The 26789-nt window shown below is 32.3% G+C and overlaps 1 protein-coding gene across 1 annotated transcript in view; it reads right to left on the bottom strand.

Annotated features, from left to right (window-relative positions):
- Positions 1-26789, bottom strand: part of LOC118740084 — an 82716-nt gene that overhangs the window by 32622 nt on the left and 23305 nt on the right. The gene's annotated exons all lie outside the window — the stretch shown is intronic.

Genomic DNA, 26789 nt, shown 5'->3' with positions numbered 1-26789 from the left:
TACTGAGCATCTTTCTCTTTGACACCATGTCTGAAATCCCACGTGATCTGTCAAATACTAATGCATGAAAATCCTAACCTCAAAAAAATCACCCGTTACAAGTACATCAGAACATCGTTATATATATATACGTAGGTATGTTCATAGCATATACGAGTACAGTGTGTAAATATATATGTATGTATGTACATATATGCACCTAGCAAAAAGTTGCCTCTTGCTTTTAAGCCAAGCCGGCATAGAATTGCTGAAGCACTCGCACACACGGCTGAATGGCGAAAAATACATAAATAAACAAACAAAAAAATCGAGCACTTGAGTTTGTAAACAACTTTTTTGCACACATGTGTGTGAGTGTGTATGTATGTACGTATGTAGTGCTATCATTTTTTTATACTTACTGTCAGTTCTCTCTTTTTTTATCATTTTTCACCTTACCGTTTGCTTATGTATGACCTCTTTGAGGTTTGTTTTGTTTCTATTCATTACTGTTCACTGAGCTGTGCTAAACTAATTATAGCGATGCTGCATACGTTCGTTATTTCTGTACCAGCACACACACACACACGCGTGCGCGCCATGCCACATGCCACATATGTATGTATGTAGTACACTGCATGCAAAATGTTGCATGCACATTAATTTGCTGCCACAGACATTTGTCTGTTTGTGTTAGTGTTTGCATGCACAAGCATTTATACATACATACAAAACAAACATGCATGTGTGAATAAGCTAATGCCTTCTTTCTACCTTCATATAAATTTATTTGCGCAACATTCTATGCCATTGCATCGCTGCAGGCGTCTGTTGGAGGTTACTAGTTTGTAGTTGTGAGTGCGTTGCTTGAGAGAGGAGGCGCTCTAAATCAAATGCAGTGTAAACATTTGCTTGTTTGCTTGCTTTGTGCAGTTATGAATATGCGAATGTTGCGGAAAAGATTTATTAAAAGGTGCAACTATCCTTAAAGACTGCCACTTTCGTTTGTGGCTTTGAATTTTATTTTTCGAATTACATTATAAATGTAGTAAATTTATTTTTGTGGTTTAATCGTTTGCTCCGGGGAATCTCATCTCTTGTGGATATCATGTTTTCTCTGTGTAGTTTCTTAAGCCAAAGTACTGGTAATAAAACGGCAAGTAATGGAAGAAAGATGACAAGATAACTCGAAAAACTTTTATTATTCTAGCACAATTATCTAAGAAAAAACTTTCTCATTCACCATTGGTGGTGAAAAGCTTTTGTATATAGTTTAGCTCGCGTCGATCCCACAATCGAAATGGCCGAGTGAGCAATGAACAGGCATGAGAGATCCGGGTTCGAGTCCTCGAACAGCGGATTATTTTTTTCTATTTTTAAATTTAAATTTTTATTCGTTTTTATTTTTTAATTAAATTTGCTTTCAAATTGTCGATTTAATTAAAAAAAAATAAAATTTTTTTTTTTTTTTATTTAGTTCAACTTTTAGAAACTTATTTTATTTATTTTTTTTGAATTAAATTTGGTTTTCCTTTTGCTAATTTTCTTTAGTTTTTAAATTTTATTGTTAAAAAAAAAGTATATAATTTAAAATTTTGGATCTTATTTTATTGATGTTTTGTTTGATTTTCTTCTTTTTTAATTTAATTTAATTTTTATTTTTAGATTTTGTTTTGAAAATAAAAATATATATTTTTAAATTTTATTTAATTTTTGGGTAGACCGCTCTAAAAAGTTAATTTTTGGTTTATAGATTTTTTAAAGCAACCATTTGTTTGGCAACAAAAAGAAGCCTGAGCTCAATTTGTTTACGGGTATTCCCCGAATTTCTTTTTGTCGTGAGCGTTTGAATTTGTGAGTTGTGTATTGTTGTGGTGAAAACTAAGTCATTGAAATCCCTGTTATGTCCTAAAAACTATGTTTATTATTATATTTTTTTAAATTTTGAAAGGCGCTTAGAAATGTTAATAATTCCAAAAGCTAATCACCCTTGGGACATTCCAGTTCACTTTTTTGAAATTCTACTGTACTATTTTCTACTTTTTTGATAAATTTTTTTTCATTAGTTTGAATTTTTGATTTTATTGTTTTAAGAAGAATAAGAAAATATCATTTTAATTCCATTTATTTTTTAAAAATATTTTTTATTTATTTACAAAGAGAATACTTTCGTAGTTTGAACACTACGTTCTAACTAAAACCTCTTCATTCAACTTCGACTCAGCCGAGAAGAGTTTTACTTTGCGCTGTGAAATTAGGCATTTTCCCAAAAATGCCCGTGTAAATTGATAACCCAATCGTGTGATAGAAAAATCTTGGAAACAATTTTTTGTTTTCATTTGTCAATTAAACATCAAATTGTAACACAATCGTGGGACTGATAAACTAATTTTCATCCTAATTCTTAGTTTGTACCAATAGGCCACAATGAAAAATTTTACAAACTTGTCTTGCTCGGAAAATTTTACTGATTCAAAGCCATTTTCTCATGTACGATTTAAAATTTATCTACCCGTTAAACATAAATTTTGTTCTGACAAAATGTGTTTGAAGGGCAGATAAATTTTAAAACCTACATACATGAGAAAACGGCACTTAAATAACCAAATATTCTGCCGCTCAATTTGATAGCAAATATTTTTAATTACCTTAAAACTATTGGCAATTAGCGCATATCACTTTTGATTTGTTTCCCGTCTATTGTATTTATAACGTTTTGAGGAGACAGAAATTCTCTGCATAATTTCAGTGAAAAGTATTACGCTACGGCTAATTGCTTTCGGGTTATCGCTTGCTATTTTTTAACCGACTAAAATAAAGGAGGAGGTTTTCTGTAACTTCTTTCCAATTTGTTTTGATCAAATTCGTGGATACATGTCGCAGAGTATAAAAAATGGCATTTTTTGTCACTTAAAAATTACCCTTAACAAAAATTTTTAAATTTTTCTCTTGATTGAAATCAGTTTGCAATGAACTTTTTGGCGTTTTCGTTTCTACAAAAAATGTTGCCTTTTCTTGGGAACTTTTTCATGGTGTGCTGTGTTCTACTAGTCAAGCCCTTTCATTTGATTCCCCTATTGAGAGGGTCGTGAAAAAATATGTTATCCCTGATTTTGTGGCGGCGGCCATCTTGGATTTCCAATGATACAAAATAAACGGGACTGTATTGTAATCAGAGCTAAAGGTTAGTTTCAGGAAACGGGTGAAATTTTATTAATTATTAAAAATATAATTTTTCATTTTCGATGCAACGAATTTCTGTCTTCCAGGATCTCGTGGATGCGAAACAAAAATTTTCAATTCCGATATCTGTTCATTACATAAGAATAACCTTACAAAAAAATCAAGCGCTGTTAGCTTAGCATAAAGCTCTACATGATTTCTCTCTCACTTAACTTTATAGAAACTATCGTCGATTGCAACAAGTCGCCAAAAACCTCATTATAATTACTCGTTTTCGTATCTACCTGTCATAAATATTTTCGTGTTTTACACTTGTAAATATTTTTGTCGAACTTTACAGAAATTATGCACATTCCTATATACATATTAGCGTGTGTGTGTACATTGACAGTAAACTATTCGAATATTCATACTTCCTTAAAAAAAAACTCTACGAATGTAGGCGCGCAAAAGTTTCCCACGCAACTACAAGCAAATGGAATGGTAATAAATGTGCAACAACTGCAATACATAGTTGCAAACAAAGTTATAGTGGAGTAAAAAAGTTTGCATGCTACCGCGAAGTAAATGCAATGAGAAAAAGAGAAACTAAGCCAAACCACTTCTTTATGTATGTACATTAGGGGGGTCGTTAAAAAAAAAATGAATTGAACGATTTTTTCAGTCTCACCCCATCAATCGGTAATACCACGATCACAGATATCACATATAAATTTTGGTTGCGATTGGAGACGTCTAAGGCGTGTCGCACAGGGGGCAAAGTTCAGATTCCTCTATAGAAACTCAAAAAATTAAAACAAGTTTTGTTTCATGTAATACCCAAAATCGATACTACCTTAGCCGAAGATAACACATACAAATTTTGGTCCCAATTCCAGTCGGTTAAGACGTTTCCATAGAGTAATCTGAAGTTTGACACGCCTTAACCAACTCCAATCGGGGCCAAAATTTATATACGATATCTTCGACTAAAGTAGTATCGATTTTGGGTATTAGGTGAAAAAAATAAATTTTAATTTTTTTTTTGAGTCTCCATAGAGGAATATGAACTTTGACCCCTGTGCGACACGCTTTAACCAACTCCAACCGGGACAAAAATTTATGTGTCATATCTTCGTTTATAGTAGCTTCGACGTAGGGGTTGAGGCTTAGGAAATCTAATGTAAAAATTTGCTTCCTACATTTAAGGACCACCCTGATGTACATAGTTGCTTTTTTATGATGCTTTGCCCATTTTTATATTACTTCTTCGGCCAACGAACCAACTGCACCACCAAATAGTTTGTACTCGTTTGAGAAAACTTGTTGAAAATTTTTCGTGTTCTCCTTTTTTGGTGTTGTGGTTAACAAAAAGTTTGAATGAAGTTCGTTGAATGTTGAAAAATGAGCAAATTGCATTAGGTATAATTTTCAGCACAGCTGTTTCTATTGGCAAGTTGCCATTCCACTGCCGCTACTCAAGTTTTCTTGCGTTGCATTTGAGAAGAATGGTAACGAGAATAGTTTGGTAATTGTTTAAACTTGAGCATTATTATTCAAAGTATTTTAGCAAGTATGTATATAAAGCTTCTATGCTTATTTATGTAATTGTGTTGGTGTAAGTATGTTTTTTATGTTTGCGTATTTACCAACTTTGTCAAGCAGTGGGTAGACAATAGCTGACAATGAATTTTTCTCTATTAAGTTATCCGCCTAATATGAATATTAGAAAAAGTGAGCAAGGGCAAATTCAATTTTAACGAATACGAAGGGTAGTCCTTAAACAACTGCGGCAAGACTCTCAGTGCCACCATTGTAGTGATACGGCCAATGTATTTACATTGAACCTGGCACCTTGAAAAGAGAAATTCGGTCCTCACATGTTGCGTAGGTCGTTATTTGGATAACACCCACGAAGACCTCATCGTAGCCTTGGACCTTTGTATCTTAGATTTGTCAATTACAAATAACGTATCCTCTTATATGACTATGCCAACATCTTTAAGAACAGCAGGTGAAATTGTCTGTTTGACAGTTCGCACAGATCACGAACTAAAGCAATAATCAAGAGCAATGCCTTGTAGGCCTTGCTTTAAAAACATTACCACTGCTATTAGATTCATCATATGGAATCAGAATCAGAGTCTGATTGAGGCAAGTCACGAGACATGGAGTCTTGGGTGAGAGTTGCTCAAAATGGACGTCGACACTCGTGTGCTGAAAGCTAGTAAGAATAATATCCTTATTAAATAGTAGTCAGTTAAAACAGCGATAAACTAAGAGGAGCACCTAGTAGTGGGCAATCATAAAAACAGCCGATGTATAGGTCATTGTGCAACTTTCAAAACTTTAAGATCGTTGTGGGGAAAGTAAATGTCAATTGAACGGCCTGTACTGTAATTTAATATAGCGATGCAAATTTTCCACACCCCACCGGATGCGAGTCCGAATTATAAAGTTCGTATTTTTTTTTTATCAACTTTAATAGGTTATATCATACAAATAAAACGAACACTGCTGTGGAGAGAACAAATGCAAAAGGCTCTGCCTACACTTGCGATGAACATCTGGGGCAACTTTGAAAATGATATAGGCGATGGTAGAAGTTTTTTGGTCACAACCCAAGTTTTTGTCTTAAATTTCTCGGAGGCCATTGGGGTTGCTAATGCTATGGGCAAAGACAAAAAAAAAATCTTGAGCAGATAGAAATTTGTTCTTCTAAAATCATCAAGCATCTCAAGCAGTATTTCCTTGTGGCGATTTTATAAATGGTCCTTTAAGGAGACTAAAATATTTCGAGCGGCTTGTGTTATAGAAAAATATATTAAAGTAATAAAAATATACACACGAGATAACAGCTTTTTAACCACGGGCGATTAAAGAAAGGTCGTTGCATTGATTTTACCTCACTTAATTGAGCATTAAAAAATTTAATTTCGAGTGAAGCTTTACGCTTAAAATAACGTCTAACGTTTCGATAAATTTTGGTGTAAAAAATTTACATAACTCGAAAATAGAATAAGAGCGTAATTATAAAGAGGCCATCTGTGCTTGTGAGCGGTGTATTTTGTTTTTTTTTTTTTAATATACTTGGAAGCGGAAAAGTTTTCGCCAAGGTATTTTTTATGAGATGAGATCATTATTTTTTTTAAGACGAAAGTCTTACAAATGCTTCCATGGTGAAAACCTCTATTGACAGAAAGCACTCCCCTATGCTCGCGCTGTTCCAGGCGTCGCATTGGCGGTGTGGGTAGAGCAGCGGCGTACGATTCAACGACAAGTCCTCGGGCAGTGGAATTTTTTTACTTTTTTTTTCAATTTTTCTTTTGATTTTCTTTTACTTTTTTAAATTTTATAGCCGTTTTCTTATGTAGCTTTTAAAATTTATATGCCCTCTAAACACAAATTTTGTTCTGATATCGCTAGCTTAGTTTGAGAAGTTGCTAATTCCCTTTTTAACAATTTTACAGGAGAGGAAAAAACGTCTTATACCCATTTTCTCCAAGTACTTATTTCGCAAAACTTTGAATTCAACATTTTGCTGTTTTAAAGCAAAGAAAAACTTCATACGAACCAGAGCGATTCCATATTTATTAAAAGACTTTGTACAATTTTGGCTTTTCGATGCTTCTTTTGGATTTAGAAAACTTTCCTTTCATTGAATATAAAAGTGAATCAATAAAACAATTACCTTTAGCCTTTTCGAAACAATGCATTTTAAATTTATCTAGCCTGCTGTGTCAAAATATGAGCTTTCATACAACATGGAGTTTTCACTTGAATGCGCAAAATACACCATACAAATATTTGCACTAATACATATTACATTTTACTTTCTTTTTCTAATTTAATTAAGAGATTTTAATGTTTTAAAAAGAACAATATTTTTTTGTGAGATTTATTTAATTTTTAGATATTTTCTATTAAGTTTACTTCTTTTTGAATCTACATTTCTAGTAATTTCTTGACTAAATAGTTTTAAAAACAAAAATATATATTTTTTACTTCATTTAATTTTAAGAACTTTTTCGGATTTGTTCAATTTTCCCTTTTTTAATATTTTTTGTACTTTTTAGAATTTCTTTTAACTTTAAGATTTTTTTCTTTCTTTTTTAATTTATTTTTTTTATATCTTTCTATCTTAAATAGAAAAATATTTTTGTTACTTCATGCAGTTTTAGGAGCTTATTTAATTTTTTTTTTCCTTTTTTTAATTATTATACTTTCTTTTTCAATTTAATTTTCTTTTATTTTTTTGCTTTAAATACAAATTTTTTGATATCATTTAACTATAGAATTTTTTTTTCAATTTTTCAATACCTAATTTTTTTTTTCAATTTATTATTTTATTTACACTTTTTAAAAATAAAAATGTATTTTTTTGTAATATCTTTAAAATTTTAGAAACTGTCTTTCGAAAGACAGAAAAGAGCTTTGAAGTTAGTTGCCAGAATGTCCCTGTGCCGTGTCTGGAAAGAAAACAAGCATTCAAATGAAAATTTTGCAAAAAAACCGCTTACGTTATTTTCGCGGTTAAGGCGCGGTATAAGGCTGTGCAATATTTGTTAAAATATTTGTAACTTTACCTTTACCGTTAGTTTCATTCGAAATTTCTATACGGTAACCTTTTTTCTTTTACTCCTTTTTGTTAACACATTTCCCCCTTTACCTTCTGGTTCTCTCTCACACACCCTACACAATTGTAACTAACTTCAATAAAAATTCATTGGAAGAAAAGAAAGTTCAACAGCCAAAACTCCACAAAGCGTTAGTGCATTAAATGAAAAGGTCACTGCTGGTTGCCTTTAAAGGTCAAAGTTATGTATAATTTAGCTGCTCACACACACAAAAGAAAGAAGAAAAAAACACACACACAAACTGTAGAATGGTTAGCAAAAAATCTTTGTCAGTCAAGCGTAAGCAATTCGTTGCAGCGACGCATCGTCTAACTGCAGCTAAGTTCATTACTTATTTAGGCTGTCGCAGACTTCAGCCGCCACAAGGCTGATTTTGACGTTGAATTTGGAGATCCTCTTAACGGCGGGCATGTGGCAAACTGTGCGCTCTACTAAATCATAAGCGTATACACTTCAAATACCTTAGGGCGGTCATTTTTTTGTTTTGTTTTTTATTTCGCAAGAAAAATGCAAGGTTGGTGGTTGGTACGCACGGCAGGAGAATATGTATGCGTAAGTACTCGTACGTATGTATATATGAGTTTGTAAGTTAGTGTTTTTTTTTTATATACATATGTAGGTATATATGTACAATATATAATTTCATGGTAGTTCTCGAAAGCCACTTTACTACAACGTCCAAGTGTGTTTGCGCGACTTAAGTAAATGAATACTTAATTAAATGGGTGGTGGTTACTTATGCGCCTCAAGAATTTACTTTCGTTGAATATTCCCTTAATGAAGAGCCTTGTTAATAATTTTAGTTTTAACTGCTTTTTGTTAAGGAAGTGGGTCAATCCATGTCAAATCTGTCAATGGTTGGAATCGACCATTTTAGATTTGTATCAATTTTGGTCTGAATTTTTCTTTTAACGAAGTTCTGCAAAAGGAAAAAATAAAAATAAAAATTTTAAAATTTAACGTATTTGGCAAGTTTATTTTTTGAATATCTCAAAAGCTATTATAGTTACAAAAATGATTCCGATCGCTTTTAAAATGCGATATTTGGGTATAAATAAAAATAAAATTAAGTAAAACACAAACCTTTGTACCGGTTACGGGTAAACTATGTTCGAATCACTATTAAGTGAAGAATTTCTGAAAAATGGAGAGTGCCAATGAGGCGTCTAGGCATCGAAAGATACAAACTAGGCTGCTGAAAGGTCTCTAGCCTAGAGTGTCTTAAACATCTAATATAAACCCATTTGCCAGGTACACTAACCAAATTTTTAGTAGAAACCGGCCTTATGTGGCTTCATGTGAATAAGATTAAGGAAGCTTAGGCTGTCTCAAGTCTTTGGGTCCATTCAAAGAAGCGGGAGCGGATGGTGTGCTTCCTGCCTTGTTCAATGATTCATGTGACAGCTTGGTACCTCATTTAATAATCTATAAAAATATTGTCCAAGCTTTAACCAAAAACTACGTAAAACAAAGTATCAAACATAATACCAAGTTTACGAAAATTCAACATATTTTCATCAAAATTTCAAACATTTGAATCTTTAGAACATTTTTGAGGATGTAATTTTATAGTCCATACAATTTTAGTCTGTTGAAGTTGAAGTTTCAAGCTGCCAAAAATTGCGTTGATTTTTAATAATTTTTCTTTGCCGAAGGATTTTTGCACCTTTTCGCCGTTAGCGAAAAAAATCGAATCAAAGCGATTTTCTAGCCGCTGAAAGCTTACTTTTTATTCTACCTAAATTGTATGGGCTACAAAACTGCATACCCAAAGATTTTCAGAAAATTCACCTTAAAAATTTCGAAATTTGTTTTAAATTTTTCATTCATTTCATTTCGCACAACTTTTCATATATATGTAAATAACGATTATCTTAATTTTTCGATATTCAGTTTCTTTTGTTGCGAAAAGAATAAAAAAAAAAAAATGGAAAAATTACTAAAAAATTTAGAGAAATGAGAACGTTTCGATGGCTAAGTGGAATCACACAGCTGCTTAATATTCGCAATAAATCCTTTAGGAACCAGCTCTCAAATGCTTCTCCGCAAAAATTTTGTTGGCCAGTGTATTCCATAAATACATATAACGAATCATTTGCCCGCCCTCTTTTTGAACTCAATCAAACCTGCAACAATTTTCAAGCAAGATTTCCTTACTATTGAGCATTATATGTATTGAAACATTTGCGAGTGCACACTTGAGAATCGTTCTTCCGAGAAGTGAAACGTATTTGATTTTCTTCTTAATATTATATAATACCTTTCAACTAAGCGCATTAACTGAATTACCTGAAAATGGCATTCAATTGACTGTTATTACCCACATAGATACCTAGTATGTACATATACACATACTTACTTGCGTCGCAGAAGTACAGTTGTTTGCCGCTGTGAGTGAATGCATTTAAGCATATTTACCTTTCAAGAAAATAGTAGGAATCATCTGCACCTCTACTTATACACACATATGTATGTACATATATATTTGCTTAAACTCAGCTGTTTAAATGTAAACTAATATCAATGCTTGTTGACAGAAGAAGAGTAAGTTCATATTTGTATGTATGTATGTGCGAGTATCTAAGTAAGCCTCTTTATATTCCTGTGTTAGCACGTAGTATGAAGTAAATAAATATATATATATATATATATATATCGAAGGTGTCTACGTAAGTGCTTAAATGTACATAGATGTATGAAGAAAATTTTCAGAATTTCTGCATTTCGCACTCGCTTTCGGATGTGTTAATATTTTTTGCATATGTCTGGCGTCAGCATAAATCAGCTTATACTTAATAAATACGATTTCAAGTTGGCGTGAAAAATTCTGAGTTTTCAAATTAAATATGCACATAATGTAGTATATACATATAAATATTATACTTCCAGGGAGAATGAGCCGACATACATTTTACTACATATTTATAATGAAATTACATAAACACTGAAATATGACTTTGCAAATATAATTTTAAATCTTAATGTTAAAAGTCTTATTCTGGTTGGCAAAAAATAGAAAAGAAATGATTTAAGAAATTGTATTAAGTGCCTTTGAAATCTAACGATTTTTTTTTCTAAAATGTTGCGCAATTTTTGTTATCTATTTAGGCTTTTCGGATTTTTTTCGGACCGCTAGGAATTTGTAACGTCAATTGACATTTATCTCTGTTTTCAAAACTTTATGAGATTATAGAAATTTTAAAAATTTTTCGGAAGTGTTAAATTCATTTAGTTTCATGTCGCATCATCTAGACTTTGCATTCGTAATTTTTTTTTTTAATTTCTCTCAATTTTTAACGCGAATTGAAAATTTTCGATATTTTCAAAATTTTCTGGGATTTTTCGGTTTTGTTTTTGAGCCTGAGGACATTTTTTTATGAAAAGTGTTTCTGGAAGACGGCTATAATTTACAAATGGTGAAAGTTATGGCTGCCATTCCATGGACTCTCTTCAGCAGACTTCTTCGTCGGGTTCTACCATTTGTAAGTTGGGGTTGTTTTCGGCAATATTTTGCATTAAAAAGCGGTAAATATATATTTCCCAAATAATTTTTTATACCAATATGTACATATCTATATATAGCCAACTATATACTTAAACCATTTTAATTTTTAACGAGTGGCAACTTTGTAAAAATTTATGTTTCTGCTAATAAGATTTTTTATTAAAGCAATGGATAAGATTCTTATTTTTAATCTTTTTATAATTTCCGAAAGTTGGCAACCATATAAAAATCTCTGTACATTAATTCCATGAACCAAGTTGAACGATTGTTTGAGCCTACTGTTCCATAAATTAATTTCCATTTTAAGACATGTGGCAACACTTGTAAAGTTGCTTTTGAATTAACTTTTTACTAATAACCCTTTCATGTGCTAGCAATATTTTAAGTTTTATTTGCCTCGGTTATTTTTTTAATTTTAATTCTAACACAGGTGGCAACTCTATTTAGTACGTATGTGGATTTAATACAAATAATTTGGCGTTTACACGTTTGCTAAATATTTGGAATAGTTTCTCCTCCAATTTGTGGTGTGCGTCCTAATGTTATATCTAACATAAATGGAGGGGCTTAAAACTCTACGCCGCACAGTGTGAGATTTTGCCAATCCAGGACGCCAAAATTAAATTCTAGGCAAAGTTTTAGAAATATCAACTTGAAATTTGGTATGACTTTTAAGAAGAATATAATTCCGGAGTAAAACCAAAAAAATTGTATAACATACATTGGGAAAATTTGAAGGAAATTTCATGAAGATTTTGAAAAAAAATTAAAAATATTGGTTAATGGGACCTTTCTTATACCAAAATGGCCGCCGAAGTAAAACAAATTCTTGAAATTTTGACTTTGTAATGCCCAGATTTCCTTAAAACCTAAAAATATACCCCAAAGTACTTTTTTCTGCAAAGCTGGTACAATTAGCTAAAAATGTTCCTTAGGTAGTTTTTCATTGGAGTTTTTCGTTTAGGCATGAGACGTTTTTTCTAAACTACTGCCGATCACCTTCTTAACCCTATAACTCCCCAGGGTTGCATTTTAGACCCCACCTCTCAAAAAATTGTTTGTTCGTCTAGACCTCCCCTATCACCTCCCAAAAGAAAGCTCTTATCACTGGGACACCGTGTATAGACTGAGTCGTTTTTGGGATAGTTCGAAATTAGTCCCCTGTTACACTAGTTGGGACAAGTTTTCCTTGGTCATGTTGAAGCCTATGTTATTATTAGCCCGCATGCCAAATTTCAAGTTGATATATCTTAAATTATGGCTTTTTAGCATTAAAGTATACCACTTAAGTTCAAAAAAGATGCATTTTGCCAAAAAATGGGCAATATTTCATTTTTTAAGTCGGTTCTATGAGTACTTACGCTCGTCGCTTTGTCATGGTCGAACTACGCTGAGCTTGTAAGCTTTGGTCTACGAAGTATTCAAAATTTTTGAAATTTGTCTTACGTTTTAGCTGATTATAAAATAATTTGATTAAAATATAAAAATAATAATAATAATAATTATAAGCTTTTTCATGGCAGAAATGTACTCGTCAAAGGTTTGTCAAAAATTTGAAAAATTTGCATTCCCGATCATATTTTAAATTCCTCAAGCTCATTTCGCAAACTGAAGATATTGTCATAGAGACCTAATCTCTTTTTTCTTTGTATATTAAGTGACCAAAATAGCACTTTTTCAGACCTAAACAATTTTCGTACTTAACCTTTTTTTTGTTTTTCGCCCCACTCTAATCTAGATTTATTAAGTTAATCACAACGGTTTAAATTTTTCCTTTTGAAAATCATAATTTTTGTAAATTTTAAATTTTACAACCACTCTTAGTTAAAAAGCAATCTTATTACACAAACTAATTGTAGCTTTGAATTTTAACACTTTATTTTATTGCATAATTTCTGAGTATTATTTTATTTCAATTCAATTACTTGTTGTTATTTGACGTGCTGTCATCGACGAGAATAAAAAAATCGCACTTCCAAACAATTCACGTTCCGCCGAATGACTGAATCGCCGTCGATTTGCCAGTCACAGCAGGTGTCTTTAACTTCTGCTATTCACTCCCACTACATTAGAAGAGAGTGAAAATGTGTAAGAGCGATGTAAACAAAACATGCGCAGTAGATAGATGATCTAAAAAATTATCTGGTTATAAAATAAGTTATGGAAAATAAAGCGTGCTTGAATTCTGGGAATAAGGTAACAAATGTTATGTTAAGTTAAGTTCATGTACCTGACCATGGAAAAAATTAAAGAAGATCTTACCATAAAGACTGCTTAAGTACGTTTATTACGCAAGTGATTATTGACACACGTTAATTGTACACCGAAGACGAAGAAATTGGCAACATAATCAATAGGCAAAAATTTAAATTCTATACAACATTTTCGCCCTATTTCATATAAGATCAATTCTCATCTGTACGGTAAATTATATCATTTATGATGGCATAAGTATTCATACTTTTTTGTCGAACAAAATATGACATACATAGGATATATAGGTATGTATATATAGTATATACATTTTCAGAGACCGTAAATAAAATTTTGAATTCAAAAATACATAGTTGGACTCCTCGTCATTTTAATGGCGTACCCTTTTGATCTTTTGTATTTACAGTTTTCCATTCGCTTATTTAATATTCATAATTTTTTTATAAAACCATGGCAAATTATATAACGAAAAACAAATTTAATGCCGATGTTCAAATTTTTTTATAGATTAAAAAAAGTCAACTAAGGGGTGAGCTATCCTAATCTATCTTAATGATCCACAGTCAATAAGTTAATAATATCTTTAGAAAAATTTCGTGTATGTAGTTTTGTAGCCCATGCTATTTTAGTATATGTTATAAAGGTGGTGGTTAAAATGGCCACAAAATACCGTTGTGTTTTGACAATTTTTCTTTATTCTTCGGGACTTCTAGTGGTTACTTTTGCAAACCAAATACTAAAGCAAGTGTACATATATTACATTTACTTAAAGAAGTTTTTCTCTCGGACATGAGGATTTTTCTTAAAAGGACTTTGAAATTTTCAGAATAGGATTAAATAAAAAAATATTGAAAAGATTCGGTGCAATGTAGAATAACAATATGGGTATCAATTAAAAGGAAAAATTCTGTAGAATAGAAAAAAAGTTTTATTTTTGGGTGCACCAGGACGAATAAGTATTGAAAATGTCCTTTTAAAATTTTATCCTCGCATATCCCTAGTAATTTCCAACATTTATTTCTGAAAAAAATATATATACATTAGACTGCATCACCAAAAAAAATTGCGGTTTTTCCGCCAGGATTACAAAATTTATTATATTTTAAGACGTTCACCAAAATATTTGGGAAAAATATTAAAATTTAAGTGAGCTAGACCGATTTGCAAATACCTCCAAAACTGGAGTTTTTTATGAATCAAAATAGTTTCGTAAAGAACATTTTGAAAAAAGTCCCCTCAGATGACAAAACAGATTAAGCTTAAAAAGTCTGCATACAAATATTTAAAAATCTTTTCAACGGAATCGTAAGAATGAGGTTTTGGATGCTGTTTATTTACTTCTTTCAAAGATTGATTTACGAAAAACTTGAATAATTGGGCCAAACCTATTCTGATTTAGACTTATGGGATCTCAGTAGAAAGGTATTTTCACACTGTTTTTATTTCTGTAAAAAAAAAAATCATTCGTGTCCCAATTTTTTTTTTTTTTCAAATACCAACACATCTTAGTTCAACTTTGAATGACGTTCGTTCATCCTACCTTTCTCTTTCATCTTTGAATGAGTTTATTAGCAAAGAAATAAAAAGGGTGAGAAAATACCTTTCCACCGACATCTTAAGTCTAAATCAAAAGAGTTTAGGCTCAGTTAATCAGGTTTTTCTTATACCAATCTTTGAAAAAGGTTAAAAAACAGCATCAAAAATCTCATCATTACGATTCCGTTAACATTTTTTTTTAATTTGTTTAAAATATTTTTATGCAAATTTTTTAAGTTTAAACCGTTTTGTCATTTAGTACCGATTTTTTTTTTGTATGGCGAGTGATGCAGTCTACTGTACAGTGTAATGATTCCAGCATCTTTATTTATGTATATTGTAATTATCAATACCTTATAAAGAGAAGTGTACAATTTTTTTTTTTTATCTAAAACTATAAAAGTTAAACGGACGAAATTGGAGGATGTGGTAGTTCACATATTAGTCCTTGACATATATTTTTTCAAAAATAAATATTGGAAGTTTCCAAGGATATTCAAGGATAAAATTTTAAAAGAACATTTTCAACACTTATTCGTCCTGGTGCACCATAAAATTATTATATTTTTGAATTCTAGAGAATTTTTCCTTTTAACTGATATCCATATCCATATTGTTATTGTTACTGTGCATTGTAGCACCAAATCTTTTAAATATTTTTTTTTCTTTCAACACAAGAGACAGTACATGTACTAGTTCCCGGCCGCCTACACCGTGACTCATACATGTATGTATATACATACTAGCTTATACCCGCGGATTTCACCCCGCGTCTTTATACAAATATGAAAAAAATTATAGATGTTAGATTTTATTTCTGTACCCATTTCGTTATAGCTCGTTATTTTTTAAGCGAGTTAAGGTTAAAACTATGAAATTATAAAATACGAAAGATATCAATCCCTCTAAGTTTACCTTAAAATGGTTCCAGGTATACGACGCGTGAACGTGTAACCTTCTTGGAGGTGCCACGGCGGGTTCTAATATTTCCAACTCAAATTTAGTAACCTGGCCTTGATAAAATACCACTTCTCATTACCGTAGCAAATGCCTCAAGAGAGCTTTAGATTATAAGGCCGAACCCGGCTCTCCCTTTTCCCTTTAATGAAATTTATTCTGTCAGTACGGCACTTATAAAAAAAAACCCTCCATAACATATTTAAAATACTTCGAGAGATTTTCTATCCTTCCACAGATATGTATTAAGAAGTTTTTAGTATGTATGGGAAGCGACATGCGTCCTTTTTTAATAACTCACATTTTTTCCATGAGCAATTGATACATTTTGCATACACAACTCCATACCAAGTTCCAGTATCCTTCCACAAACACTTCTAGGGATATGTGGCAAGAAAAAGTAAATTTGTACTGGAAGTGCCACACCCCTTTTTCTTATAACCCTAATCTTCTTCCATGAGTTTATAATTGATTTTACATACCCCAGTACCAAGTCCCAGTACTCCACCATGAACACCTCTAGAGATAACCAGTACAAAACACTAAATTTGTACGGGAGGAACCATGTCGCCTTTTCGAATAATGCAAATTTTTCTCCATGAGTATGGAATTAATTTTGTATACACATCTCGGTGCCAAGTTCCAGTCCTCTGCAATAAACACCTCCAGAGATAAGCAGCAAAGAAAAATCAATTTGCATGGGAGTTGCCACACCACCTTTTCCAATAACTCTCATTTTTCTCCATGAGTATGGTATTAGTTTCACATATATACATACATATTAATTTCCATACCAAGCTTGAGTGTTTTACCCCAAACATTTGAAGAGATATGCAATATGAAACATTCAGTCAGTATGGGAGTCGCTATGCCTCTTTTCCAAAAACGTCCATTTTTCTCCGTGAATATGAACATGATTTCACACAGTGTTGGCAAACTGTTAATCTGATTAACGATTAAAAATTAACGATTTATAATCGCGTTTGACGATTAAAATTAATTAGTCGTAATCAACTGTACGATCAATGATAACATTTTTTTAATCGATAATCGCTGGCTGCGATTACGTTTAATTAATTTAAAACAATAATCGTTAATCCAATTAAAAATAAAATCTGATTAATTTGCCTAGTTTGTCCGAGTTTGAAACCAAACACCAGTTATAGTAATTATTTTGTGTTTTACGCTTATATAAAGCACATAATATAAAAAAATTAGAATTATTGTTATTAGTAATACATAATCTGGGAACTTTTACAAACCTAGTTTGTAAAACGTTTGTTGGTATATATCTTAATGAAAATGCACACCAAATTGCTTAGATTGATGAGGAAGCCCGACTTAGCCATACCGGATTAACTTGCTTTGTGTGTACAGGGAAATTCCAGCATAACTTAATTTATCACCACACCTACTTGATCAAATTAAGAGTTAATGATTAAAAATTAATTTTTTAATCGCGGTTACGACTAACTCTTCAGTCAGATTAAAATTTATCATGATTAACTGTAATCAGATTGAATTTAATCGAATTAACTAACTGATTAAAACATCAATCGATTAATCCCATCATTGATTTCAGATACATATCACTATACCAAGTTTCAGTTCTCTCCCACAAATACTTGCAGAGATATGTATGCAATATGAAAATTCCAATTTGTATGGGAGGGGCCTTGAGTTATCGGACTTACTTTCAGTCTAAGACCATCCTAGTAGCCTATTTTTCAATCCAGATCATAAACCATCTTTGAGCAAAATTCTTGGCAATTCTTAAAAACGTAGCCTACTTTCCAATCTAGGTCATAAGCTATCTGTGTGCATACTTTCATGCAAATCAGTTCAGTCATTTACGCGTATTAATTTAATTAAACTTTTCTAATACGTGACAGCTCTTAAAAAAGCAGCCTATTTCCCAACATAGGTCATAAGCTATCTCTGCGCGAAATGTCATGCAAATCTGTTCAGTCCTTTCCGCGTATTAATTTAATTAAAACTTTTTTTAACAGGTGGCAAATCTTCCAAAAAATCAGCCTATTTTCCACTGTAGGTCATGAGCTATCTGCTTGCAAAATTTCATGCAAATCTGTTCAGACTGTTCCGCGTATTAATTTAATTAAACTTTTTTAGCAGGTGGTAACTCTTAAAAAAATTAGGCAGTTTTTCAATCTACCTCATAAGCTATCTGTGTGAAAACTTCCAAGCAAATCAGTTCACTCATTTCCACGTATTAATTAAATTAAACATTTCTAACAGGTGGCAACTGTTAAAAAAGTAGCCTACTTTCTAACCTAGGTGATAAGCTATCTGTGTGCAAAATTTCATGCAAATCTATTTAGTCGTTTTCGCGTATTAATTTGATTAAACTTTTTTAACAGGTGGCAACTCTTTCAAAAAATTAGCCTATTTTCCACTGTAGGTCATAAGCTATCTGCTTGCAAAATTTTATGCAAATCCATTCAGTCGTTTCCGCGTATTAATTTAATGAAACTTTTTTAGTAGGTGGCAACTCTTAAGAAAAGTAGCCTATTTTCGAATCTAGGTCATAAGCTATCTTTGTGCAAATTTTCATCCAAATCTATTCAGTCGTTCCCGCATATTAAATAAATTAAACTTTTTTTACAGGTGGCAACTCTTAAAAAATAGCCTATTAACCAATCTGGCCTATAAGCTATCTGCGTACCAAATTTCATGCAAATCCGTTTGGTCGTTTCCGCGTGATGATTTCCCAAACATCCAAACATACAAACTTTCACATTTATGATATTAGTAAGAAAGAAGTAAGATGTATGTACATACATATGTATGTATACACAAAAACCCTTTCCCGCACTCGTTTCACAAAAGTTCACACAATCAGTAACGTATACGCTACGCACAACCGGCGATGAAGCGCAGCTAATTTCCACTGCCACAACGAATACAACATTAATTGCATTGCTTACAATTCGCGTGTTTAGCTGCACAAACCATATTTAAGTAGAACACGAATTTCGAGCAATCACATCAATGTGTCAGTTTACCTGCCTGCTCGCACCATTCGTTCGTTCAGCATACAGCACGCCAGGCAGTCACTCAGTCACCAACATTTAGACAAACGCCAGCCTGAATTGTGTCCCGTTGCGCTGAGCGTTGAATGCCACTTTTTGTTAACATTTGACAGGTAAACATTTCATTTCATTGCATTTTGTTGCAATCGCTTATGGCTTGCAGCGCCGTAAGCACAATATCGTCCCGCGCGCGTCCTGCATCAAGTGAGCGCAGAGCAAAGACGTATGAAAGGCAAGCGTAAAATGAATGGCAGTGGCATGAAATTTGTTAATTTGAATTTGGCTGCGGGAGTGAAAATTGGTCCAGGCAAAAGTACATACAACGTACTATGTAGCAGTGTACAGCGAATTGTGGGCGAAGAAATTATTTACTCGCCGTAAGTAAACAATTGTTTACTTATGTGAAAGGGGAAGCTTTTGAGTGCTGAAGTCGATCAGCAGCACTGAAATGTATATAGATCGTGTATGGAAGCGCTAGAGAGAGAGAGAGTGACAATTCAGCTTAAAAACGTAAATGAATTTTAATTAATTTTAGAGTAGCCAAATGCCAGTTATGCTGTGGCAGGTAATTGATGGACGCTGTAATCATTCTTTCTTTCTTGATTTTGCCCGACGGCATACTTTGTGACATTAATTTTATGTTGAGTGCTAAAAAATTATAGTAATGGTTGGTGCGAAATGTTGATATCGAAATTTCTTTACAAGTTGTGTCTCTCTCTCTCTCTTAGTTGCTTACTGCCGCTTACAACCATATCGTGCTTTGTGGATAAGGTTTTGCTTTTTCACTAAAATTAACTCGCTGCTATTAAATGTCACCTTTTAACTTCTTATTATCCGGTCACATGAAACCTTAAGCAGCCAATTAGGAAACTTAATCAACCCTCGGGGAAACAGAGTAATTACGTCGCATCAATAGAGTGAAATTTCCCATGGGGCCAGAGGATAAAAGAAATTTAATCCAGCAGTCATTGCGCCAATGAAAACGATAAGGAAATATTTATAAAATAAAGTAGATTGCTTAACACAAAGCTAAATTATGCAACAACATCACTGTAATAAACAGAAAGAAGGAAATCCATAAAAATTTAACAAAGTTGGTTTACTACAAATAGCTGTTTGTTATAGCAGTAGTTACAACACATACAGCTGTAATGAAAATAAAAAGCGTTCCCCTTCGAAGCTTTTGCATTTAAGAGGTATCTACTACTCATCTGAGGCATTATATGCCAGCGCGGCCGCCTCTGTGCGAGACCTCTAAGGACTTTTATGGAAAAGATTGGAGTTCTAGGGACATTTTACCATGTGAGAGTTCTTTTTCTGCAAACGTACATAATACTTGTATAATTTATAATGTATCATAGAGATGTTGGTTGGTGCGCCAAAGAACAATGTCAAACTTAAAACAAGTAAAGAAGTAAAAGTTCGGGCGAAACCGAACTTTATATACCCAGCGCAAGTATCAAAGATCATCGTTTCAACTTTCTCTGAACTACCTTTGCATGATAAGTAGGGGTGTTTACCCGATTCCAAACGTTTTCGATAATATGAAGAGTTAGACTTAATGATATATATATTGAACCAAGTTAGGTACAAATCGATGAAGTGGTTACCGAGATACACTTTTGTAGTCATAAAGTGGGCGGTGCCACGCCCAATTCCTAAAGGTCTATAGACGACTTATTTGTTGTGAGGATATTGTTTAACTATTAACTTGGAGTAAATCAGCGTCCTCAGTTATTGAATTATCGCAGTTTTCGTATTTCTGAAATTTTTCGTTATATGGGAACTGGGTCGAATTTCAGTACGATTTGAATAATTTTCAACGAATTGCTTTTCCGTACCAAGGTTATTAAGTGGACCGGGTTTAGTAGAAATTGATAAATCGGTTACCGATATACACATTTGTGGTCATAAGTAGGCGGCGCCATGCCCCAGTAGTTACTGATTTATCGCAATTTTCGTGTATCTGTAAATTACCGTTATATGACATGTGGGCTTGGTTAATGCCCGATTTAAAATATTTTCACCAGATTTCTTAGCTGGACCCTACCCAAGGCTCTTACCGAGTTTGGTAAGGATTGGTGAAGCGGCTACTGAGATACAGCATTTCATCGTAATAATATAATTTTACACCAAAATTTTAATTCACATACAATTTTCAATAATCTGCTTCTAGTATTTACTGAAATATCGTAGTTTTTCCATTCTTCGAAAATACCGTTATATGGGAAGTGGGCGTGGTTACAGTCCGATTTCGCCCATTTTCAATACCAACCTACCATGGATAAAGGGAAACCTACATAAAAAAATTTCGTTGAGATATGTAAATTTTTACTCGAGTCATCAGTTACACGGACAGACAGTCACGGCTTAATCGATTTCTCTTTTCATTCTGATTATTTATGTATACATTTATCTATATCTATCGCGATTCGTTTTCGTTGTTACAAACAACCGTTATGTGAACAAAGTTATAATACCCTTGTGCACAAGTGCGCTCGGGTATAAAAACAAAATCATTGCTTTAATTTTTTGAAACGATGCGCATATATATGATCTTTAAATGTGGGAAGCAAATTTTTATATCAGATTTCATAAGCCTCAACCCCTACGTTGATGCTGCTATAGTCGAAGATATCACTTATAAATTTTGGTTCCGATTGGAGACGGTTAACGCTGGTCGCACAGAGGACAAAGTTCAGATTCCTCTATGGAGACTCAAAATAGTAAAATTATTATTATTTTTTTATCTAATACCCAAAATTATATGTATATCAAAATTTTTATCTCTGGATCAATGAAAAATCGTGATTTTTTTTTTTTAATTTTTCCGACTAAAAATAATTTTTAGATCAGAATTTTAATATTTTGGGTAAAATTTAATCGGTGGTTTGCGATTTAGTTTTGTGATCAAAATAATCGTTATTTTCGATTATGATTTTTTTTTGATAATTTTGATAATGGAGACTGTGTTTTCATGACCGATTTAAGTCTTTATGATCAAAAAAATAAAAATCAAAATATAATCATTATTTTTGATAGAGAAAATAAAATCCATTAAATAACGGTTAAAATTGCCTAAAAAAATAGGAATAAAATTTTAACGGTTTATAATTAATAAAGGTTATATATCGATATAATTTTTATAAACAAAACGTAATTTTATAGAAAATACAGTTATTAATATTTCGAACACGATTTGTCCCATGTACCTTCTATCGTATTTCTGTTATTGCTTTCGCTGTTATCGTTAAGTTTTATCACTTTATTTCTGTCAGTAGAGTTCAATGCAAATACCAATAACATTATTGTCATTACTTCGAATATTGCCGATATATATCGATATCGATATCAATGAAAAATATTTAACTTAAATAGAAACTATATCTATTAGATCTTTATTAAACACGTATTTAACAAATCTCATTCAGCATGAACTAAAACCTCATACAAAGAATATATTAGCATACTAACTACATATGTAAGTATATGCAAAACAATAGTCAATAACATATTTAATTATATATATTAATAGTTATATTCCTTCTGTTCAAATGGTATAACTATTTTCGGTATAATTAGTAGTGTCATTTTAAAGTAACAAAATTTTAATCTCCCTTTTTGCGAACACCAAATTTCGAATGAAATCGGCTTTGTTCTAAATTCCAATGCGTGTGTTTGAACAGCATGGCGTATACGTAGCTTGATGAAGTGAAGCACCAAAAAAATGTGTAAGCAGTATTTTCATACGTATGTACATATGTATGTATGTATTTGTTAATATACATACATATATGTACATTAGACTGCATCACCGAAAAAAAGTTGCAGTTTTTCCACAGGGATTACAAAATTTATTATATTTGAAGACGCCCGCGAAAATATTTCGAAAAATATTAAGATTTACGTAGGATGGACCGACTTGAAAATACCTCCAAAAATGGACTTTTTATGAATAAAAATAGTTTCTTAAAGAACTTTGTAAAAAAATCCCTCAGATGAAAAAACAGATTAAGGTGCATAAAAATATCTAAACATCTTTTCAACGGAATCGTAATAATGAGATTTTAGATGCTGTTTTTAACTTTTTTCAAAGATTTATTTACGAACAACTTGAATAACTGCGCTAAAACTATTCTGATTTGGACTTAAGGGATCTTAGTAGAAAGATATTTTCCCTTTCCAATGATACCTCGAGAGTCTAAATCAGAATAGTTTAGGTTCAGTTATTCAAGTTTTTCTTATACCAATCTTTGAAAAAAGTTGAAAACAGCATCAAAAATCTCATTATTACGATTCCGTTGAAAATTTTTAGTTAATTTTTTTTTTTTTAATATTTTTATGCAATTTTTTTAAGGGTTAAATCGTTTTGTCATTTGAGTTGATTTTTTTCGAAAAAGTGTCTAAGAATCTATTTTTATTCATAAAATGCTCCCTTTTTGGAGGTATGTATTTTCAAATCGGTCCAGCTCACGTAAGTCTTAATATTTTTCGGAAATATTTTGGTGGACGTCTTAAAATATAATAGTGTTACGATTATCCTCGAAACCTTGAGGGATTTCCCAAATATACTCGGGCTCGTATCGCTGGATTGTTAAATAAATGCTAACGATGACCAAATTGTAGTACAATTAACTTTATTGTACAACAAACAATTTACAATACTTGCTAATACAGTAAAACACTTTACAATACTTGTTAAAGCAATAACAACGCTTTACTACTTGTTAAAATAATTAAACTTATAGCTTGCTTATTCGCAACTCGTTTCTCCGCTCACTTTACTTGTAGCTTGCTGACTTGTAACTGTCTCAACTCCGCTGTGTCGTGGCTCTTATATACCTGCGCTCACACTTATGGCAACTCTAGAACGTTCTGAAGTTTATCGCTCATTCTCTTTCTCTCGCTGTTCGCAGTGTTCATCCAACTTGACGTTTCTCTTTGTGGAACATTCTACGTCATTCCTCGAACATTCTGCCTATTTCTCGTTGTTCGCTTTGTGTTGCCGCAGTATTCGCCAAAATAGATTTTATTATTGCAATGGAAACAGAGTCTCAATTTTTTTTGGGTGGGGAGTGATGCAGTCTAATGTACATACATTTGCAACCATCTACAAACAAGCTCGTAATCTCACAGTTCATACTATTGATAATTAATTCCAAAAAAATAATCCCTATATAAAAGTTTTCAGTATCATTGTACATATAGTCAATGGCAGCTTAACACAGCACAACATGGCGTATACGTGATGTGGACTGCATGCAAAAAAACTATGCCATCACAGTAAATCTGATATGAAATTATTTTGAATGTTTGGCAGCAAAGTTCATCGTAAATATTTATGCCAAAAACAAGCACGAAATATATATACATACTTAAATATATACGCTTGCTAGTTGGGTGTAAGCTCGTTAGCAGATTATGAAATTTGATATCATTAAAATCAAGCACTGCACCACAAACTGACGTAATTAAACATTTTACTTTTTTCAAAACTTATTATAATAATCCATGCTAGCTTACAGACTTTATCGTGTCTTGAATATTTGACTACCTTCTTTGAATTTCTATATGAGCACATACAGTCAGTCGATAAAGTTTAGGTACAGCGAATTTTTCAAAATACGGGCAACTATTTTTTAAATATTTTATTTTTCGCAAATTTTTTATAAAATATGTTTAACTCTACAACAAAACCCCCAAAAATCAAAGTTCCTTGTGCATAATCAAAGAAAATTCTGCAAAATTTCATTTAAATATTGCACTTTTTTATTTACGCTCTCTAGAAAATAGTTGAGTATGCAGTTTTTTAGCCCATTCAATTTTAGTATAACAAAGTGCAAGTTTGAGGTAGCTAGGGCTTACCATTGATTTTTAGCAATTGCTTTTGTTGAAGGTGTAGCTCATTTTCTCCATATAAAATAATGTTTGATAATTTTTTTATATGAAAAAAATGTGCGACACCTTCAACAAAACAATTTCCCAAAAATCAATGGTAAGTCCTAGCTTTCTCATACTTGCACTTTATGATACAAAAATTGAATGGGCTAAAAAACTGCATACTCAACTTTTTGCTAGAGGACGTAACAAAAAAGTGCAATATTTGAACGAAATTTTGCAGAATTTTCTTTAATTTTGCACAAGGTTGGGAACTTTAATTTTTGGGGTTTTTGTTGTAAAATTAACCATATTTTTATAAAAAATTAGCAAAAATTTGTAAAAAATTCGCTGTACTTAAACTTTATTGATTGACTGTATGTACATATGTAAGTATATTATTCCTCATAGAAGATAACAAAAATTGATCTAAGTAAGCAGAAGTTCGTTCTGTGTCTACAATGGAATTTTGTAGAGTGCGAAATGAAGAATACTGAAGATAATGCAGCGAAAAGTAAACAAGTTATTAAAGCGGGGGAATAAAAATAAAGAAAATCAATCTTAGTATCTATAGAGTTCATCCAGGTGACAGAAGAACATATTTTGTTCAACGCGGTATTTTCATACAAGTTTACTATCTAGGGTTACACCTAAATACTGCGCTTCGGGAAAATCTGAATTATGACTCATTCAAGCGTAGAGGAAACAAGGATGTTTACCCAACGAGAGAAGACACTGTAATAAGGCAGGCGAAATCATCTGCGTGCCTGCGTGTAGATATAAAGCACTGATGGTGGGCAAGTGGGGAAGCAATTACGAAACACTTGAGCAAGTTTGAAAGCAAGCCATCTTAAGAACAGCCCCTAAGAACTTCACACCTGACATATTGACCTCCTCTAGCCTAAATCTTAATGATGGTAAGTTATTTATAGTATTTCTTCTTTACTGCAAGAGCTTAAATGCTACCACTGATCTATAGCCTAAATTGTATAAAAAAATCTCACGTAGTATACCTCAATTTGTTTCATTTTCTTGCTATTGATAAATGGTTTTGGTTCACAATTCATATTTTTTACAGTCAATGCAAGCGCAGAAGCCAATAAAAAAAAAATAAATTACCTTGTACCATTTTTCATGTATACTTACTTACCTACTAGTAGTATACTTCTATAGTCCACTTCGTACAAATGCACTCACTCAAGGAATAAGGTGAGCTGGCCTGCTGGTAATGGACGTGAGGGTGGAAAAAGAAAACACCAAACACAATTTTGACATATTGATACAAAAAGCAATCAATCATACATAGCTTCAGCAGTACATCTCACCACCTAAGCACCTAAAGAAAATTTATGATGCATCAATATGATGATTTGCGGCGGAAAAGTTGTCGATGGCCAAGTGCCAAAAAGAACAAATTGCATAGCTGTTAGAAAGGCAAAAAAACTATAAGAAGGCGAAAGCAGCATAGAAAGGCAAAGTAAAAGAAAGAAGTGAAAATTCCCCCAAAATAAGCAAAATAAACTTTCCTGTCAGTTCACTCTTGATAGTATTTGGTGTGCACTATTGGAAAGAGGGGGATGTATACAAATGGGGATACTGAGTAACTGTGTTAGCTCAATAGAATCTAGGCTAATGAAAGAATAGATTTAAATTCCCTAACTACTAAAATGAGCATTTTCGATATGTTCTCAAAATCGCTTTAATGAAAGGTAGTTAATAAAGGCAGTTAGAGTGTTAAAATGTTTCACGAAAGGAAGGAAGATGAGTTCAAGTTAATGATTACATGCTTAGCATAGATAAATTTCCAACACCTACACTTATGAGAGTTAGAGGGTATTGAGTTCTATGGAATGGAATTTTTAGACATTGTTC

The sequence above is a fragment of the Rhagoletis pomonella genome, unplaced genomic scaffold (assembly GCF_013731165.1).
Source record: "Rhagoletis pomonella isolate Grant_MI unplaced genomic scaffold, Rhpom_1.0 Rhpom_scaffold_00001, whole genome shotgun sequence".
Lineage (NCBI taxonomy): Eukaryota > Metazoa > Arthropoda > Insecta > Diptera > Tephritidae > Rhagoletis > Rhagoletis pomonella.
Note: the sequence above shows the minus strand (reverse complement) of the source record. Positions and strands in the feature narration are given on the sequence as shown.